This window comes from Sminthopsis crassicaudata, chromosome 6 (assembly GCF_048593235.1).
Source record: "Sminthopsis crassicaudata isolate SCR6 chromosome 6, ASM4859323v1, whole genome shotgun sequence".
NCBI classification, from domain to species: Eukaryota; Metazoa; Chordata; class Mammalia; order Dasyuromorphia; family Dasyuridae; genus Sminthopsis; species Sminthopsis crassicaudata.
The window spans coordinates 34,585,878-34,606,809 of NC_133622.1; the positions used below are offsets into that span (position 1 = coordinate 34,585,878).

General features: G+C 33.3%; 1 long non-coding RNA gene across 2 annotated transcripts in view; it reads right to left on the bottom strand.

The window, feature by feature from the left end:
• LOC141546919 (uncharacterized) overlaps positions 1-18,662 on the bottom strand; it is a 79,512-nt gene extending 60,850 nt beyond the window's left edge. For both annotated transcript variants that reach the window (XR_012483462.1, XR_012483463.1), the window contains exons 1-2: positions 18,476-18,662; positions 5,879-6,043 (exon numbers count right to left, since the gene is read on the bottom strand). This is a non-coding gene — a long non-coding RNA (uncharacterized LOC141546919). The remainder of the gene's footprint in view (positions 1-5,878; positions 6,044-18,475) is intronic.
• Between the last annotated feature and the right edge of the window lie 2,270 nt (positions 18,663-20,932).

The following is a 20,932-nucleotide window of genomic DNA, read 5'->3' on the forward strand; positions in this document are numbered from 1 at the left end:
AATATAGTATTTTAAATGAAGTCATCATGGAATATAATTTTTCCATTTTATTTCAAGTATATATCTCATTCTGCATATTATACTTAAAAATTCCACCAAAGAACCTGTTTTTTCCCCCTTTTTTGATTGCCACAACATACTGTTGACTTCTAGTGAACTTAAACAGTAAAATTCCCAATTTCCCCTCTCACCTGAAACAAGAGCCCTGGATCTTCTCATCTTGTACTTTTGATTTTGGGGAGGAGGAAAAAAACAGGATTTTATATTTATCCCTATTAAATTTTGTATTGAGTCCCAATCTGTTGCTGATATTTTTTCTGACTCTTTCAATCCAATGTGTTGGTGTTAATTGTTAATATGATAAGCATGCCATCATTCAGCTAAGTGACATCCATATAAAACTGCACAGAAACAAATATAGATTCCTTGGGCATTTAACAAGAGATGTTCTACAAGTCAACATTGAGCCATTAAAGACAACTTTTCAATTATCTCACACACTTAGCCCCATGTTGTCCACCAGTTTAGCTGTGGAAATTTGGCCAAATGATTTTGTTAACTCTATGTGAACTGTCTCTTCAGTACACTGTCCTCTCATCTTTTAGCATAGTAAGCCTTTCAAAAATGAAAATGAAGTTGGTGTGATATGGATATTAAAAATAAAGCCACATTGACTTTTAATGTTCTTGCAGTTTCTGAAATATTTACTACCCATTTTTATCTATCTATCTATCTATCTATCTATCTATCTATCTATCTATCTATGTACCCAGTCCAGAGTACTGCTAGTGTTCTAGCACAAATAGAGGACTGCTAGTCAAGTTTGATGATTTGGTCATTTCAGACTTCATTTTTCTGTTTTTTTTTTTTTTTTTTTTTTTTTTTTTGAAAATTAGGATTGGTGTTTCTGGGGGTTGAAACAAGAGGGAAGAGTAGAGGAAACAACTGAGCTTTTCCGACACTCACTTTCAAAGAACTTAATAATAATTCCTCAAATTAAATTCTGCAATAACAGAGACACCAAAAGTTGGGTAAGACCATTTTCTAGTCCACAATAACTTAGGAAGTCAGAAGAAGAGATCTGGGACAAGAAGGTGGGGGAAAGGAAGAATGCAAACCTATTGTTATCAGTATCAGTTCAAAAAGACAATTATATACTGACTCAGTTGGGAATTAAAATCTATCTTACCATACAGGAAAGTAGGAGGGAAACCAGATAAAATAAAAGAGGTGCTGATAGAAGGGATGGTAGACTGGGAGAAGAAAAAGTCAGAAATGAAACATTTTTAAGAATGGAGGAAAGAGACAGAGGAATAAGAGAGGAGACAGAGAGATGAGACAGAGACAGAGAGAGAGGAAAGATAGAGAAATAGGATAGAGGGAAATATATAGTTGGTAATATTATTGTGAAAAAAAACCAGACAGGTTTCTCTGGTAAAGATTTCATTTCTGAAACATAAAAAACTATATAGAAATAAAAACCCTTCGTCAATTGATAGTCACATGATATAAACAACCAGTTTTTAGATAAAGTAATCAAAACTATCTAAGGTCATATGAAAAATTCTCTAAGTCACTATTGATTAGAGATATATGAATTAAAAAAAATTTAAATTACCACTATACACTTATCAGATTGGCTAATATTTAAGAAAAGGAAAATGAAAAATGTTGCTGGTGATGTGGGAAAATTAAAATAGTAATGAACTGTTGATGCAGTGAGAAGTACACTGATTCAACCATTCTAGAGAGGTTTGAAACTAAACCCAATAGGCTATAAAATCAAGCATACACACTTAACTAAGCAATATCACTTACTAGTTCTGTATCCCAAAAAGATAAAAAGAAAAAGGCAAATGATTTATGTGTACAAAAATATTTATGGCAGTTTTTAGTGGTTGCAAAGAATTGGAAATTGAGGAGATGGCCATCAATTGGAGAATAAATTATTATATGTGATTATAATAGAATATTATTGTCCTATGGAAAATGGTGAGGATGCTCTCAGAAAAACCTGGAAACATTTACATGAACTGATGCAAAGTGAAATAAGAATCAGGAGAACATTATAGACATGGAGAATAATATTGTATGATGAGCTACTATGAATATTTTAGCTATTCTCTACAATACAATGATTCAAGACACTTCTGAAAGACTTATGATGAAAGGTGAAGATTGAATATAAATCAAGAATACTTTTTCTTTTCTTTTTTGTTTGCTTTTATCTATGTTTTATTCACAATCTGACTTATTTGGAAATTTATTTTTATGCTTATACATGTTTAACCTAGATCAAATTGTTGATCTTCTCAAGGAGGGGGAATGGAAGGAGAAAGTTTGGAGCTCAAAAAGTTAATAAAAGAACGTTAAAATTATATTTCATGTAAGTGGTAAAAATAAAATATTAAAAAGAAAAAAACCCGAATAGATCCCTATTCCCGTTTTTAATGCAGAGGAAGGCTGATATTCTAGGGTCAAACAAAAAATCATTCAGTGCTCAGAATGATTATGATGGGATAAATATATCTTGAGCATATGTTTGAGCAATGAACACATTGCAGAAAAATCCATTACTATATTACAAAAAAGGGATTTTGCATTGTTTTAAAGAATCCAAAATTAAATTGAATTTTAGTAAGAAAAGACTTAAAGTAGGGGCTATAGGCTCTTAGGTTAGAAAAGACCTTGAAAGGTCATTTAGTTCATGAGAGGTCTGGATAGCCAGTCCATTCTCGAGTTTAACAAACCCAAACCCTTATTGTTTCTGGGAGCTATTCTAACTATGCTTTTCAATCAAAACAAGCAGTGTGGTATTTCTTTGTAGTGGCCTGCTCAGCAGGGACCTGAAGTATCAGTCATTTTGATCACATTGCTATGATGGGCAGCACTGACCCTGGATCGATTGTACTGAATGTACTGCAGTCCAAATTGCCTCTAGAGACTGAAAATAATATATACATTATTTTATGCTGTTTTCTTGTATGGATTTTTTTGGGGGACAGGCAGATATGGGGCAGGGGAGGATAAAATATGATAGCTAATCTGGGACTGTGATTTCATTGGCATAGGGATCTCCTGATGGATAAACAATTTACACAGATCAGTAGCTTATGTATAACCTAATGGCTGAGATTTGCCTAAAGCATGGAGAAATCCATAGTCATAGATTTAGAACTGAAAAAGATCCTGTTATTTTTCATATAAGTAATTTCAAACTGAGAGATTAAGTGATTTGCAAAAACCACGTGTGTAACAAGGACGCCAAGATTTACATTGAGATTCCTTGACTCTGAATCCAAACTCTCTTCTGTACCACATAGTTAAATGACTTTCCAATGGTCACCCAGTTAGGAAATGTCATTTGGGATTTGATCTCAGTTTTTTTCTTATTTCATCTCTAGCATGCCTTCTCCACCCAAGCCATCACCCCTACATTTCCATGGAAACATTGGACCTTGACCTTGGAATCACTTCTGGACTCAGAATAGAAATGTTTTCTCCTCATCTTGCCTACTTTCAAACTTCTACATCACTTTCTAGTCATTTCCATGCCATGGCACAAATCTCATATTCTTTAACCGATCTATTCCCTTCTAAATGCTTCTTTATGTGTTTTTTCACTTCCAGTAAAATGCAAGAATCCTCAAATGAAGAGACTGTCTTTCTGTAATGTACTTGTATACTTTGATTCTTAACACAATACCTAGTACATTGTGAAAGTTTGCTAAATCATCTGTCAGTATCTACCTTTAATGATCTCTTTTTGGGTTTTCTCCCTACCCTCCTGATTGACCCTTTTTTCATCCCACACTTATTTCCTGCATCTCCCATCTCTTCTTCCTTTCTTTTATCTTTCATTTCATTCCATTCTTCCTATCATCATCATCATCAATCTTTAATAGGTAATATTCATATGGGACATACATTGTGACAGATTCCTCCCTCCCTTCCTCTCTCCCTTCCTTCCTTCCTTCCTTCCTTCCTTCCTTCCTTCCTTCCTTCCTTCCTTCCTTCCTTCCTTCCTTCCTTCCTTCCTTCCTTCCTTCCTCCCTCCCTCCCTCCCTTCCTTCCTTCCTTCCTTCCTCCCTCCCTCCCTCCCTCCCTCCCTCCCTTCCTTCCTTCCTTCCTTCCTTCCTTCCTTCCTCCCTCCCTCCTTCCCTTCCTTCCTTCCTTCCTTCCTTCCTTCCTTCCTTCCTTCCTTCCTTCCTTCCTCCCTCCCTCCTTCCCTTCCTTCCTTCCTTCCTTCCTTCCTTCCTTCCTTCTTTCCTTCCTTCCTTCCTTCCTTCCTTCCTTCCTTCCTTCCTTCCTTCCTTCCTTCCTTCCTTCCTTCCTTCCTTCCTTCCTTCCTTCCTTCCTTCCTTCCTTCCTTCCTTCCTTCCTTCTTCCCTTCCTTTGTTTCCTTCCCTTCCCTTCCCTTTTTTCTTTTCTTCCTTCTTTCCATAGGAGTATATATTGCCTTTTATCACATAGTGATAATTAAAGAGTTTTTTAATATTAATAAGCTTTGGGGAGTCTAAAAATAAAGGAATTTATTAACATGTTGAAGGTAAAATAATTAACATACTATAGAAGTTGACCTTTTGGCAAGATGTAAGTGATTTATTTATGACTTGAAAGTATTGAGGAAGGTAGTATTTTACATTTTTCTTTTTTAGTTAATTATTTTAAAGGGACCATTTCCTACAATTTAGGCTACATAGTCAACCTTGATAAGGATTTTTTTTGCATTTATTTTTATTTTTGATACAGAGATTGACTTTATTTCCCCTTTTAGAATGCCAACTTTTTATTCTCTAAATTTTTACCTAATATTCTACTTGTTATTTCTCTTTCAAGTGCCCATGGTTAGAATATCTTAAGCCATACTGGTAGATCATCAGGTAGCCTGAGTGGGTGAAGTTACAGTCACCTGGAGTATGTTATAAAAACATGTGCCATGAAGAGCATTTTTTAATATTACTTTTTATTGGTTCACATACTTTCAATGTACTCTAAAGCGTTTAGGCACTGATTTTGTGATAAATCAAGTACTCTTTGTTATGGTGAAGGTTCAACCTCCCTCCTCCCCCAGTGGACAGGCTCACAAGAGTCCCAATTTCAAATCTTGCCTACGGCATATATATATATATATATATATATATGTCCTATCTCAGCTTTTCCAGTTGACCATTACAGTTGACAGGAGACATATTCTCTATTTTGTGAATTAAGAGATTTCCCTTCTTATTGTTTGGAACTTTTTTCATAAATAGCTGATAATTAAGTTAATAAAACACAGTAGACACTGATGCTAGATTACTAAGTTTATCCCTTGCCTCCTTCTACTCCCCCTTCCCTCAAAAAAAGGGAAAAGAAAAGGAAAAAAGAAAAATAGCCTTCAGGGTAAGCAGAATCTAGCACAGACAGACTTCTGACAGGAGTGTTATTTTATTAGAAGCATGAAATGTGGCAGCCTTGGCTGCTACTAGAGCTGCATGGCAATGGAGGAAACACTGTTATCATGAAATTACAATGCCCATGTAAACTGAGCTGGTTATACCTTGATTTCTGTAATTATGACATGACAATGGGTGTCTCTTTCATGTTTGTCAGCAATGATGTTGAATGATATATTACCTTTTCTAGCACTTCCTAGGTGAGAGACTTCCAGATGAGGCTACATAATATAGTAGAAATAAGATCAGAATTGTAGTTGGAAAATTTGGGTTTAAATTCTTTGTCAGTCTGAAATTTTGGGCTAGACATGTCACTACTTCAGCACTTAATTTTCAATTTTTACAAAAAGATTATTAGACTAAATGAACTTTAGGTTGCCTTTCAGCTTGGATTTTGTTCATTTATGAAACCCAAGTTCAGGTGTGTAGTATTTGCTTACCATTCTCTCTTCATTGGTGGAGGCCTTGGCTGTCCATTATAACTTGACTTTTCATACCTGAGTGAGGGACGATGGTTGGCTGGAGAGCTTAGTAGAGAAGAGAACTTCCTTTATCTTCCTGTTTAGACAGAAGACAGATAGAATTCCAGATTTCTTCAGAAGGAACTTCAAGGAGAGAGAGAAAAAAAAAAAAAAAAAAAAGATTTTAGAAGATATATATAGGCGAAAGCAGGCAACTCAACATGTCTCTGATTTACATTTTATCTCTTTTAGAATCTTTAAAGAAATTCTCTTTGAATGAGATTGGCTGAGGTCATTCTGTTTTCTATTCTGTCTCTGTTTCTTTTGTTTCTGTCTATTTCTACCTCTCTATCTTTATCTCTCTTTGTCTCACCCTCTCTTTATGTTGGTGTCTCTGTAACATTCTATCTCTCTCTCTACCTTTCTGTCTTTGTCTCTCAAGTATTCTGTCTCTCTCTCTCTCTCTCTCCTGTCTTTTTGTCCCTTTTCCCTACAATTTTTCAGTAGGAAAGTTCATTTCTCCTATGTATACTTGGCATGATTTAATTTATAAAATTACTCTGATTTGTGTTTGCATCTACTTGGATAAACAATTTTATTTGCTATTCATTATTCATGATTTTTTTTTTTTTAAATCCATGGGTTTGTTTAACTAGTAATGAATGGGACAGAGCCTAGCCTCAGGTTATGTTTGGGGAAGTTCAGCTTCGTTTAAAATTTTTAAAATTTAGTATTATACTTTCCATATATATAAATATAAATACATATAAAATAATTTTAAGACTCATTTAAAAAACTTGGAGTTCTAAATTCTTTACTTCTTTCCCCATCCACTTGAGAAGGCAACAATTCCATATGTAGTCATTCAAAACATTTTTGTTAGTCATGTTGTAAAACAAAAGATAGACCAAACCAAAAAAAAAAAAAAAAAAAAAAAAAAAAAAGGAAAAAAACTTTAAAAATAAAATTTAAAAAGTGTGCTTCAGTCTGTATTTAAACACCATCAGTTCTTTCTCTGGGTATGGATAATATTTTTTTAACCACAAGACCTTCACAGTTGTCTTGGATCTTTGTATTGTTGAAAAGAGCTAAATCATTTGCAGCTGATCATCTTATATTATTGATGTTACTGTGTATTTTTTTATTTATTTTTATTTTTTTATTTATATATTATATATATATATATATAATTTTTATTTAATTTTTATAGCACAATAGTATTCCATCATATCCTACAATTTGTTCAATCATTTCTCAATTGATAAGGATCTCCTCAATTTCCAATACTTTGCCTCCAGAAAAAAATGTTCTTTAAATATTTTTGTGCATGTAGTTCATTTTTGTTTTTTATTCTTTTTTGTGTAATAAGCTTAATATTTATATTGCTAGGACAAATATTTTACATGATTTTTATAGTCTTCTGGGCATAATTTCAAACTATGCTTGTAGAATGTTTTGATTAGTTTACAACTTCAAAAATAGTGAATTAATAATGTGTAATTTCCCCCACATTCCCTCCAGCACTTGTCATTTTCCTTTTTTGTCCTATATTAATCAATCTAATAGATTTATGAGTGATTACTTCAGAATTGTTTTGATTTGAACATCTACAATCAATATTGAGCTAGAGCATTTTTCCATATGGCTATAGATAACTTTGATTACTTCATTTTGAAACTGTATCTTTTGATCAGTTGGAGAATGGCTATTATTTGTATAAATCTGACTCTAATATTTTTATGTGTCTGAGAAATGAAGCTTTTATCAGAGAAATTTGCACTATTTTTTCACAATTACTATTGCTAACTATATCCTTCCACTCCTCATTTATTTTACTCTCTCTCCTTTTACACTGTCCCTTCTCAAAAGTCTTTTGTTTCTAATCCTCCCCCAAACGATCCTCCCTTTAACTACTCCTTCCCTTCTCTTATGCCCTTCTTCTTCTACTTTACAATAGGAGGTAAGATAGAATTATTTACTTAATTGAGTGTGTATGCTACTCCCTCCCTTTTAAGAGTTTTTATTATGTCATTTAAAATGGAAAATAACAGGGCATGTCTATTATATACATATACACATAGATAGATACACATAGATATAATACACATAAAGAACATATGTACATGTATGTTTTATTTTCCATTTTAATTCACATGTATATATACTATTTTATTAAGTGTGTGCTCTCTGTTCTCTTCCATATTAAATCATTTATATAATACCTTACAGTTAAAATACCATTTTAATTTTGGGATCTCTTTTAAGAGGTTGTTGGAACACGTATGGGACTATCTGCTATCTTGGGGAGGGTGTGGAGGAAGGAGGGGAAAAGTTGAAACATAAGTTTTTGCAAGGGTCAATGTTGAAAAATTACCCATGCATATGTTTTGTATATAAAAAAAGTATAATAAAATTTTTAAAAAAGATATCATTGGAAGATTCTTTAAATTTCTATTTTACCCTATATTTCTGGAATATGAGTGCAGTTTTGATGGCTAATTTCTTGAAAGATCATGTCTAAGTTTTTTAATTGCTCATGACTTTCAAGTAGCCCAATAATTTTAAAATTCTCTCTCCTATGTATATTTTCCAGATCCTTTGTTTTACTCTAATTAATTATTTCAAAATGTCTTCTTTTTTTTTTCTTGTTATTTTGGATTTATTTTGTTGTTTCTTAATTTCCCATAAAGCCATTAACATTCATTTTCTCAATTCTAATTTTTAAGAAACTATTTTATTCAGTGAGTTTTTGCAACTCCTTTTCTATTTGACCAATTCTACTTTTCAAGGAATATTTTTCAGAGAAATTTTTGGCCTTTCTTTCCCTTTGGGCAATTATGCTTTCTAAGTTATTTTAGTTCCCATTGAATTTTTGTACTTCTTTCACCATTTGGCTTAGTCTATTTTTAGGTGTTGATTCCTTCAGTAACTCTGTGTGTGTGTGTGTTTTTCATGTATCCATCTCATTTCTTTCCTCAGTTTTTCCTCTGCTTCTCTTTCTTGATTTTTAACATTCCATTTTTGTCCATGACTTATGACAAATATTTTTTTCTTGGAGGACTTATCATTATTATCATCTTCTGAATGTGTGTTTAACCTTGTCAACATAGCAACTTTCTATTGTTTGTTCATATTTTTAGCCAATTGATTGATTTTTAACTCTGTTAAATTTCTTAATCTGAAAGCTGTCTGTTCATATACTTTAATCATTCATCAATTGGGGAATAACTAGTTTCCTTAAAAATTTTACTCAGTGTTCCAGATATTTTAAAAAAGAGGTCTTTATCAAAAAACAATAATTGTAAAAAAAATGTTTACCAAATTTTTGCTTCCTTTCTAATTTGGACTGTATTGATTTTGTTTGTGTAAAAGCTTTTTAATTTAATTTAATAAAATTATCCCATTTTTCATTTCATAATTTTATCTAGTTCTTCTTTGACCATGATTTCCTCCTTTCTCCAATAATATGGACATGAAAACTATCCCTTGCTCTCCTAATTTGCTTATGATATCACTTTGTACACCTAAATCATGAGCCCACTTAGACCTTATCTTGCTAAATGGTGTGAAATGTTGTTTATGCCTAATTTCTGACATTATTTTCCAGTTTTCCTACCAATTTTTGTGAAATGGTAGGTTCTCATCCTAGAAGCTGGAGACTACAGGTTTATCAAACAGTAGATTACAATAGTCATTGAATATTGTGTCTTGTGTAATTAACCTATTCTGCTGATCCACCACTTTATTTTTTAGGTAATACAAAATGGTTTTGATTTCTGCCACTTTAAAATACAGTTTTAGGTCTGGTAGTGCTAGGCTACCTTCCTTTGCATTTTTTCCCTATTAGTCTGATTCATATATTAGACTTTTTGTTCTTTCATATAAACTTTGTTTTTAGTTTTTCTAGCTCTATAAAATAGTGTTTTGGCAACTTGATTTGCAAATTATGATAGATTAATTTAGGTAGGATTTTCATTTTTATTATATTAGCTTAGTCTACCCATGAGCAATTAATATATTTTCCAGTTGTTTAGATTTGACTTTATTTCTGTAAAAAGGTGTTTTGTAATTGTGTCTATTTAGTTCCTGGCTTTGTCTTGGCAGGTAGACTCTCACATATTTTATATTGTCTACAGTTATTTTAATTGGGATTTTTCTTTTTAATTCTTGTGGATTATCTGTTGGAAATATATAGAAATGCTAATGACTTAGATGTGCTTACTTTAATTGCTTCAAGCAATATTTTTAGTTGATTATTCTAGTATTCTCTAAATATACCATCAAATCATCTGCAAAGTGATAGTTTTGCTTCCTTATTTCCCCATGTAAATGGTTTAACCTTTAAATAACATTTTTATTTCATATTTCCTTTTTATTCTTCTCTTGAATCTTGAATTTGAAGATCAAATTTTCTGTTGAATTCTAGTCTTTTCATTAAAAATGATTGAAAATCCTCTATTTCATTGATCATCCATCTTTTCTCCTGAAAGATAATGTTCAATTTTGCTGGGTACTTTATTCTTGGTTTTGGTCCACATTTCTTGTGTTCTGAAATATCATATTCCTGGTAATTTGATCTTTTAATGTGGAAGCTGCTAAGTTCTGAGTAATCTTGATTGTGCCTTCTCAATATTTGAATTGCTTCTTTCTGACTACTTGCAGTATTTTCTCTTTGACACCATCTTGGTTCTACCCATCAATTTAAAGGCTTTTTGTTAATTTTTCCTAAACTAGAAAAAATTTTGAGATTCTGAATGAGCAATTCATATGTTTCCCTTATCATTTACCAGGCAACGAAAAATGAGATGAAAATGGCAGTCCGCTTTCTATGAAAATTACTCTTGGCTAATCCCATGATAGGAGTCATTATAAGATGCAACTATAGATCTCAAAAGAATTAAAAAAAAACAATTCATATGTAAAACCCCTGTGATCCCATCAGTATGAAAACTCTCTCACCGATGCATCTCATAGTCCATCTAAGGCTTATTAATGTGTATGATTCTGAAAGGTTAAGTGGCTTTCCTGTGGTTCCAGAATTGGTGAAATTTCAGAGGCAAGTTTCGAACCTGCATTTTCCTGACTCTAAGACCAACACTATTTGCTTCCTCTTGATAGGATTCATGATGGATAAATATATAATCCACACTATCATTCCATATAACAAAAATTATGAGTCACATTGCTACCACTACTACTCCTCTTGTTCATTGTATAGCCATGTAGCAAATAGTTTAACATCTCTGTGCCTAAGTTTTCTTTCCTGTGAAATGGGAAACATAATGTTCATTTCCTGTGTTTTGCTGTGAAAAAGAGCTTTTTAAACTTCAAAATGGTATTTTAACTGTAAGGTATTATATAAATGATTTAATATGGAAGAGAACAGAAAGCTCACACATAATAAAATAGTATATATATACATATATATATATACATGTGAATTAAGATGGAAAATAAAACATACATGTATATATGTTCTTTGTGTGTATTATATCTATGTGTATCTATGTGTATATGTATATAATAGACATGCCCTGTTATTTTCCATTTTAGATGATATAATAAAAACTCTTAAAAGTATCACTTTAAAATTTACAAAGTGTTCTAGTAGTGAAGCACAATATGTGTGTGTATACACACACATACATTCACAATATTGATCTGTCTTTTTGATTCTTTATATCTCTTTCTTGCTCTCTGTACACACACATACATACAAACACAACACATACACACTTAGTTTCATATTCTTAGGAACATAGGCATATGAATATGTTAAATCATCCTTTTTTTCTACGTGGATTGTTAGGACTTTTTCTAATGAATTAGAAATATGCATTTCCTGTTGGAGTCTAACCTTTTCCTACATTAGGTTTTAAAAATATCCAAAAGCCTTTTTAAAATTTTCTTCCACTGAGCATTTGTTCCCACCCCCAAAAAACCCCCTCTACTTCTATTTCAACAGTTTTTCTGCATAATAATACTTTTTTCAATCTCAATATTCTCTCTACTCAAGGCAATCAATTTTCTGTTCCATTTATTCCCCAACATCAGTAAGCTTTCGACCTGTTCTATCCATTCCACATTTCCTTATGCTTCACATTCTATTCTTTTCTCCCTTCCACCTGCCTTACAGATTCCTCACTTGATAGATTCTTCCCTCAGGGTCTGTTTCTTACATTGAATTCCAGGTGAGTCATCCTCCCCCAGAAGGTTTGGAAGCTTCTTGCTAGGCCAGCTTGTCTGAAAATCTTAAAACCCAAGTTTCCCAGAATTCATTATTCAAGTCTGTTTCTGGGGAAACTTGAGAAAATTCAATGTACTGAAAGACTTAAGGGAAATAGGAGTAGTCTGCTTTGTTTATGAGGACAGTAACTAAGATGAGCTCCTTGAAGGAAAGGATTGCTCTGTTGTCACTCTCATTCCAAGTTCATAAGATTGGGAGCTTTTGCATGGAAAAGGATCTTAGAAATTGTCCAATCCAAGTGTCTCATTTTTTAGATTGAAAAAATCAGGCCCAGAGAAGCTAATTTGGCAAGGTGGATAGAGTGCTGGGCCTGGAGTTAACAAGAATTAAGTTCTAATATTCTCTTAGATACTTACTAGTCGTGTGATTCTGGACAAATCACTTCACCTGTCTGCCTTGGTGTCTTTAATTGTAAAATGAAGATAATAACATCTCATATTTCCAAGGGTTGTTGTGGGGACCAAATGAGATTATATTTGTAATGTGATTAGCATATATAATGCTTAATGAAAACTTGTTTCCTTCTCTATCCAAAGTTTCACACACAGCTTAAGTATTACCTTCAATTTTCATTCAATATTTTAAGAATGATGGAAGGAATCAAATGAAAGTTGATCATGATTGAAAGAGACATCAAAATCATTCACTTTAGGCATCAATAACATAGACTGGGGATGTTAAATCTAGAGAAGAGAATGGTGGGGATCTTTGGGGAAATTCTAATAAAACATAATAATTATTGTCAAATATTTGAGTACTATTGCCATAAAGAGGGATTTGTCTTTTTCTGCTTAGCTACAAAGGGAAAAAGTAGGAACAACGAATACAGAATGAAAAGTAACTGAATTTGGAGGGTGAGCCAAGATGGCAGAGAAAAGGAAAAGATCTGACTGAGCTCTCCCAAAATTCCCTTTCAAATAACTTTAAGTAGTACCTCAATATAAATTCTGGAACACAGAACTCATCAAAAGGATAGTTTTCCAGTCCAAGACAACTTAGAAGCTCAGCAGGAAAGGTCTGCCAAACCATTATTATAGTGGAGCTCAATCTAGCACAGGTTTTATCAGCACAAAAATGAGCCCCAGCAAAACAGTAGCAGATCTACTGCCTGACTGAATTAGTGGCAGCAGTGTGATTTCCTTAGCTTGCAGCCTATAGATGGTAAGTGGATTGGACAATTGGTCAAAAGATTACTGGAGTCCTATTGATGGCACAAAGGACAGGATTCTGTTGCATTATACATTCTCATATCCATTCACAGTCATATTATATATTGCTGAGGCAATTGGGGTTTATGACTTGCCCAAGGTCACACAGCTAGGAAGTGTTAAGTGAGCAAATCAGATTTGAACTCAGTTCCTCCTGACTTCAGGGCTGGTCTCGATCCACTGCACCACTTAGCTGCCTCTCCATGTATATATTTTGAAAATAAAAAAAGGTATAATTTAAAAAAAAAGAGATTCATTTATGCTTTTAGGCATTGTTTTTTTTCCCCATATAACATTTCCATATTGTATTTTGTCAAAAAAAGCTTTTATACATATCTATTGATAACTTTTTAAAATTTGTTAATATCTATTATGTTTTCAATCCTCCTAATATTGAACCAACTTTGAATCCATAACATAAATCTAACTTGGTTATGGTATATTAAAAAAAAGTCTCCAGCTTTTGTTTGTATTGTAATTACTAATTGTAAGCACCTGAGGATCATAAAATCATGGATTTAAAGCTGAATTAAGAGTTTCTTAACCTCAAGTGCCTGAATTTAAAAAAAATATATATTTTGATAACATTTCAATATAACTGGTTTCCTGTGTAATTAAACTTATTTCATTTCATGCATTGAAAAACATTATTCTGAGAAGGCATTCATAGACTTTGCCAGATTTCCAAAAGAATGCATCAAATACACAAATTCAGACACATTAAAAGTCACTGCCTCTTGAAAACAATGATTGTCTTTTGTTTCTTTTCCTATCCCCACCATTTAGCACTGTATCTGACACGTAAAAGGTGCTTAATAAATGTTGATTGATTGTCTAGAAGCAATCTTCTTTTGTAGATTATGTTATGAACTTAAATATGTCTTCAACAAATTTTTGACCTTATAAAATATGAGCTCTGAGAAGGTAGAGACTTTCATTTTTGCCTTTGTATCCTTAGTTATAAGCTCAGTGCCCGGCACACAGTGGATACATAATAAATATTTGTTGAATTGAAATTTGAATTAGAATTTTTTTCTCCAAACATATCATGGCTGAAGTATTCTTTTGGATCCACCTGTATGTACTAGAATAGGAGACGCTATAAATACTCTTGTCCTATCTCTGTTCTGACTGGAGTTCTAAATTCTGATCTTGACCTTGCCTTATATACTTGTTTCATGCCATTTTGCCAATTTGTGCTGATTTAGCCTGATTCCCTATATTGTATTTTTTTCATAGCTTCTTATTTCTTATCTCCTTCAGTCTTCCATAACACCTTCAACTTTAAACATTTCAGCTGAGAACCTTTCTTCATGTTTTACTGGAAAAAAAATAGTGATCATTCATCAAGCCCTTCATTTTCATTTCACTTTTCCTTGTAACCCTTAGACATCTTCATTGGCTATTTCTTCCTTTCCCTCCCATGAAGAGGAGACCATGCCTCTTGTCAAAGAAACACCTGAAAATAAAGCTTTGATCTCACTCCTACACACTCTCTTCTCTAGTCTATTATCTCCAATGTCATTGTCATTCTCTAATCTTTAATCTCTTCCTTTCTCTGGGATGCTCATGTCTTCTCCATCCTTAAAACATTTTGAGTTGTTATAATCATTCCCAGTGATTATCGTGCAATTCTCTATTTTCCAATATTAGACATTTCCTATTTTAAAAAATACTTATTTTTAATTTATGGAAAAAACCCCCAAAATTTCCATAACAGTATAATAAAAAATGATTACACATGAAACTGTACATCTTTTATGTACAACTTGCTTTTCCTTTAAAATATATAATACAATCATCATGTAAATGTATTACTATTTTTATTTCTCTCCCCTTTTTCCCCCAATCTGGAAATGGCTACTATTAGATACAAAGAGTTATATGTATGTTAAATTACTTTGTATATACTTTTACTTAGTTCTTTTTTCTGAATGAAGATAGTTTCTTTCATTATATGTCCTTATAGTTCATTTAAGTAGAAATTTCAAGCATTTCTCTGGCTAGTTCTTATGTCTGGGCTGCTTTCTTTCCTCATCTCTGTCTTGTGGATTTCCTGGATTCTTTAAAGTCCCAACTAATAATCAACCTCCCAGAAGCCATTCCTAATACTCTTAATTCTAGTGACTTTCCTCTGCTTACCTCCAGTTTATCATATGTGTATATTTTTCTTATATGTTTGCACATAGTTGTTTGCATTTACCTTCCTCATTAGGTTATTTGATCTTTGAGGATAGGGCTGTCCTTTGCCTTTCTTTGTATCCTTAGGGCTTAATACAGTACCTGGCAAATAGTAGGCATTTAATAAATGCTTAGTGGCAGTGAATGGCAATGTACTTACTCTTTAAGATGTTAGAGTGTGATACAGCTTTTTTTGCTTCCTCTCTTCTGCTTTTTATTGAAATAAGAACTTTCTTTTTATTTATTTATTTATTTTCTACAAAAAATTTATGCATAGATAATTTTCCAGCATTGACAATTGAAATACCTTTTGTTTTAACATTTTCCTCTTTCCCCCATCCCCTCCCCCAGATGGCAGGTTGATCAATACATGTTAAATATGTTAAAGTATAAGTTAAATGCAATATATGTATACATGTCTAAACAGTTATTTTGCTGTACAAAAAGAATTGGACTTTGAAATAGTGTACAATTAGCCTATGAAGGAAATCCAAAATGCAGGTGGACAAAATTAGAGGGATTGGGAATTCTATGTAGTGGTTCATAGTCATCTCCCAGAGTTCTTTCGTTGGGTGTAGCTGGTTCAGTTCATTACTGTTCTCTTGGGACTGATTAAACAAGAACTTTCTTGATCTACCCTTTTTCTCCATTACTGCTGCCCCTCACATTGTTGCTCAGGATTATCAGATTTTTCCTCTGAGATAGGTTGAGACTAGATACCAGTGTCATATTTTATGGGCATGGAGACCAATAAAATGAACTAACTCAAATGAGTTCAGGATAGAAGCAAAATCCCTTGAATTTTTAGTATGCTTTCAAGCTCCTAGATTGATCAAAGTGATAGTAATAAAAATAAAAATAGTAGGAAGCAAAAGCAATACAAAGAATGATATAAAAATGAGCTCTGTGGGGATGAATAATTTTCATATAGATTCAAAGCCATTGAATGAGCTGTTTGGAATATTGTTGTTGTCTTATAAGAAAAAGCAAATATTTCCTATCTGTGTATTCCCAGTTTAGCCTGTAGTAATCATTACTACCTTCCGAATGAAGGAATAGATGAGTCTCCCTCTTGGAGCTGTGTCAGTGGTATGTGTGGACTGGTGAAATGAGCAATGCTATTTGAAATGGATACCTAGTATTACACTGTTAGGTCCATTCTGGATTCTCTTGTAATATTATCATCAAAAATATTCATTTCCCTTCTCAGGTTGAATATTTTAAGAGATAAAGTGATATTCTTGTGTCAGAACCTGAGGGACGAAAGATTTCTTTTTGCTGGATGTCTGAAAAAGAATCAAGAATCTCTTTTTCCTTCTAAAATTAGTTTTAATATTTTCCTGCCACTCATTTTGTCCTGCTACATTACAGACTCTATAAACATACAGGAACATTCCTTATACAATGAAGTCACACACATTTTAAAAATATGATTTCTTTAATACATTATAACCATACCATGTAGTAATATCAAATATTTTTATTTAATTCAATAATTACTAGCTTATTCATTACTATGTTCTATGCACTAATGATGGCTATAACCCAAGGCTCTCCCATGAGCTCTTGTAATATCTACTTTATTAGACATTACATTATTTAGTATCTCAGAATTGGCTTCAAAGTGAGGAAGTTCTAAGCTCAAGTGTAGACTCTGATACACATTGTGATTGTATGACTTGGGGAATCACTTTAGTTTTAAATGTCCTATGCAAATCTCTAAAGCAATAAATTGCAAAAGGAGGACTGAATTGCACTAATAGAGTGGGTGTTCTTATTGGGAAGGGAATATTTCTATATACATTCTATGTGACAGAATCTATGTTAAACCACTTTACAAATTTCAACCCTCAACTTTGCTAAGTAGTTGTTCTTATTTCCATTTTGCAATTGAGGAAACTGAGGCAAACAAGTAAATGGCTTATCCAAGGCCACGTTGCTAGTAAGCAATGCTTTATGCACTGTCCTACCTAGCTATCTATGATTACTGAGTTTACACATCTGGCTCCTACATCTATGGAAGACATTAAGATGTATTAAACTCTTACAATCTAGTAGAGGGAAAGATAGTTTTTATGTGCAATCAGTATAAGATACAATTAGAGAAAAATGAAACAGGAAACTCTGTGATATTAGCACACTCATAGATGACAGGGGTTTCAAAGGCTGAATTACTCAGGCAAAAATCATTGAAGAGTCTTAATTAGCCAGGTCTTTGTAAATATTTGAAGAAGTAAAGAAGTGATTAAGTTTTTGTCTGTGCCCCAGCATAGAAATATTGATTCAAATGTAAGGCAATGGGAAAAGAACTTATCTCTTTGGATAACCTTGTCTATTAAAGTTTAAGCATAGAGCCATTAAATCATGCAAGAATTTGGCTAAAAACAAATGATTTCACTAAACCTTTGCATTCAGATTCTTAGAAAATCTCAAGATAAGATTCTGAGAGACAATCCATTTGATTCCTCTTCATTATGCTGACTTGAAAAGGGAATCCCAGGAGAAATCTGTCAGGACAGAAGACTTGTATGATAGGATGAAAAGGAAATTGATGATTAATTGATCAGTTGAAATTCTAAAGTTGCCATACACTATTCACCACTGCTGATTTATCCTTTCAGAATGTTCCCTTCATTCTCCTGCACTAGCATCCCATAATTACTTGGGTTACAGATCTGTAGCTCTGATCTGCATTGCTTTACTTCTATTGGGAACTATTGACTGTGAAGAGGATTTTTATTATTATTATTAGTATTATTATTATTATTTCTTTTTCCTTTTTTCATTTGCTTTGAAAGAAGGAGAACAGAAAATTTTGGTGTGGCAGGAAAGGCTACAGTTGGGCAAGGAGGAAAGGCCCAAGGAACCCAATGAACTCAGTGGTATTGTAAATGTGGTTTCTTCTCTTAAAGAATAAATAAAATCATGTCATGAAAATACCTTTTAATTTATCTGATGGTGAGTTGTAACGTGCTGTCGTCTCCAGAAGCTGCTGATTGCTCTCTGGGAGGAGATCTGCTGTGTCAACTCAAATCTCTCAGACAGATTCTTCTTCTTGTAGAGAGCCGACTTCCCTTCCTGCAGAGAGCAGCCTCAAGTCTCGTCCAGACATAACTCTCCCTTTCCTCCAGAGCTGCCCTCTTTTATCCTCCCAGAGAATGGGCATGGGATAAAACAAGGGCTTCTGGGGAAAATTACTTCAACCAATGAACTTGCTCCTCCTAAGCATGCAAGCTCTTCCCCAGGAATTCACAAGTAAAACTCCCAGTCATGGCGAAACTAGAGAATTGTCAAGTACCGACTTAGCACTTAGTAAGAACCTAATATCTCATTATCTCATTAGCATTTAGTAAGAACAGTGAGTAATGGGAAATACAATTTTGTTGTCTCAAATTTGCTTATTATTTGGAGGAAAGAATGATCAAAATTTAGAAGTAATACACTGAAAAGAACACTAAATCTGGAGCTTCATTAACAGAGTTTTGATTCTGACCTTACATCTGACCACTTAGGTGAACTTAACCAAGTCACTTAGCTTCTTTGGACACTATTTCCTCATCTGTAAAATGAGGGTTGATATAGATGTTCTTTCAAATCCCTTCACATTATAATTATATGAAGATTATGGTCTATAAAATTCTCAAATTTCTACTTTGGAACCAAGAAAAGAAAGAATTTCAGGATTTCCATATTTTCAGTTTGTAGTGGCAAACCACATCACACCTTTATTTTTTATTCGCAAAGTGACTATATTTCCTTTGAATTTTTACCAATTTCAAAAATGTAGGGGGGGGAAGACTGAACATAAGCCTGTTTCTTAATTGTTATGAGGAGATCAATTCATGCTTTTCAAAATTACCGAGATAATAAGAATTCACATTTACTCAATTCTTGAAGTATGTAAAGCACTTTAGAGACAATAAACATAAAAGGGAGTGTAATTTGGTAGATGAGGATATGGAAACAGAATACTGAAAAGTCTCACCTAAAATAATTTGAAAACATCAGAGTCAGGATTTGAATCTAGGTTTTCTGACTGTATGCCTAACAGTTTTTCTACTTATACTAATAGAACAAGAAAAAATGAAATTATGAAATAGCAATTAGAGAAATCTACTCTTCCCTTTCAATGTGAGTGTATATGTTATCAAATACCTTACCCAAAACAAATCAAGAATGGATTCTCGACAAACCCAAAGATTCCAACATTAGGGATAAAAATTCATTATTTGGAAAAAACTGTTGGGAAAACTGGAAATTAGTATGGCAGAAATTAGATATGGATCCACACTTAACACCATATACCAAGATAAGATCAAAATGGGTCCATGATTTAGGCATAAAGAGGGAGATAATAAATAGATTAGAGGAACAGAGGATAATCTACCTCTCAGACTTGTGGAGGAGGAAGGAATTTATGACCAGAGGAGAACTAGAGATCATTATTGATCACAAAATAGAAGATTTTGATTACATCAAACTAAAAAGTTTCTGTACAAATAATACTAATGCAAACAAGATTAGAAGGGAAGTAACAAATTGGGAAAATATTTTAAAAAACAAAGGTTCTGACAAAGGTCTCATTTCCAAAATATATAGAGAACTGACCATAATTTATAAGAAACCGAACCATTCTCCAATTGATAAATGGTCAAAGGATATGAACAGACAATTCTCAGAGGAAGAAATTGAAACTATATCCACTCACATGAAAGAGTGTTCCAAATCACTACTGATCAGAGAAATGCAAATTAAGACCACTCTGAGATACCACTACACACCTGTCAGATTGGCTAAGATGACAGGAACAAATAATGACAAATGTTGGAGGGGATGTGGGGAAATTGGGACACTAATACATTGCTGGTGGAGTTGTGAAAGAATCCAGCCATTCTGGAGAGCAATCTGGAATTATGCCCAAAAAGTTATCAAACTGTGCATACCCTTTGACCTAGCAGCGCTACTACTGGGATTATATCCCAAAGAAATACTAAAGAGCGGAAAGAGACATATATGTGCCAAAATGTTTGTGGCAGCTCTTTTTGTTGTGGCTAGAAACTGGAAGATGAATGGATGTCCATCAGTTGGAGAATGGTTGGGTAAATTGTGATATATGAAGGTTATGGAATATTATTGCTCGGTAAGAAATGACCAGCAGGAGGAATATAGAGAGGCCTGGAGAGACTTAAATCAACTGATGCTGAGTGAAATGAGCAGAACCAGAAGATCACTGTATACTTCAACAACAATAATGTATGGGGATGTATTCTGATGGAAGTGGAAATCTTCAACATAAAGAAGATCCAACTCACTTCCAGTTGATCAATGATGGACAGGGGTAGCTGCACCCAGAGAAGAAACACTGGGAGGGGAATCAAAATTGTTAGCACTACAATC